Genomic DNA, 328 nt, shown 5'->3' with positions numbered 1-328 from the left:
TAAGAATCTTTCGTAAGCCTTCTGGATATGACCAAAGAAGTTTCGAACCATCCTGAAATTGAAGAAAAATAGAATAAAAAATGGTTATATTTAAGTATTTGTTTGATATACTAATTTTAAAATAAAGTTGTGTGAATATCATTCATGTTCGTACCGATTCTGATGAGATGTAATCGCCGCTACGATTTGTCACTGATAAAAAATAATGATACAATACAAAGTCACTAATTGTAGGTTCGTGAATATTTTAATATGAAAACAAAAAATCCAAACATAAGTGAGATCAAATCTGTTTATCGGTACTTACATCTATATTGCAGGTGTTGGT

The 328-nt window shown here is 29.3% G+C and overlaps 1 long non-coding RNA gene across 1 annotated transcript; it reads right to left on the bottom strand.

Moving 5' to 3' along the window:
• LOC104775442 lies at positions 1–327 on the bottom strand. Its single transcript, XR_765920.1, has 3 exons — positions 308–327; positions 155–192; positions 1–52 (listed from the first exon to the last, which is right to left on the bottom strand). It is a non-coding gene; the product is annotated as an uncharacterized LOC104775442 (long non-coding RNA).
• Position 328: the final 1 nt, after the last annotated feature.

Source organism: Camelina sativa, unplaced genomic scaffold (genome assembly GCF_000633955.1).
Source record: "Camelina sativa cultivar DH55 unplaced genomic scaffold, Cs unpScaffold14527, whole genome shotgun sequence".
Classification (NCBI taxonomy): Eukaryota; Viridiplantae; Streptophyta; class Magnoliopsida; order Brassicales; family Brassicaceae; genus Camelina; species Camelina sativa.
The sequence above is the reverse complement of the archived record's forward strand: the minus strand, read 5'-3'. Positions and strand labels throughout refer to the sequence as shown.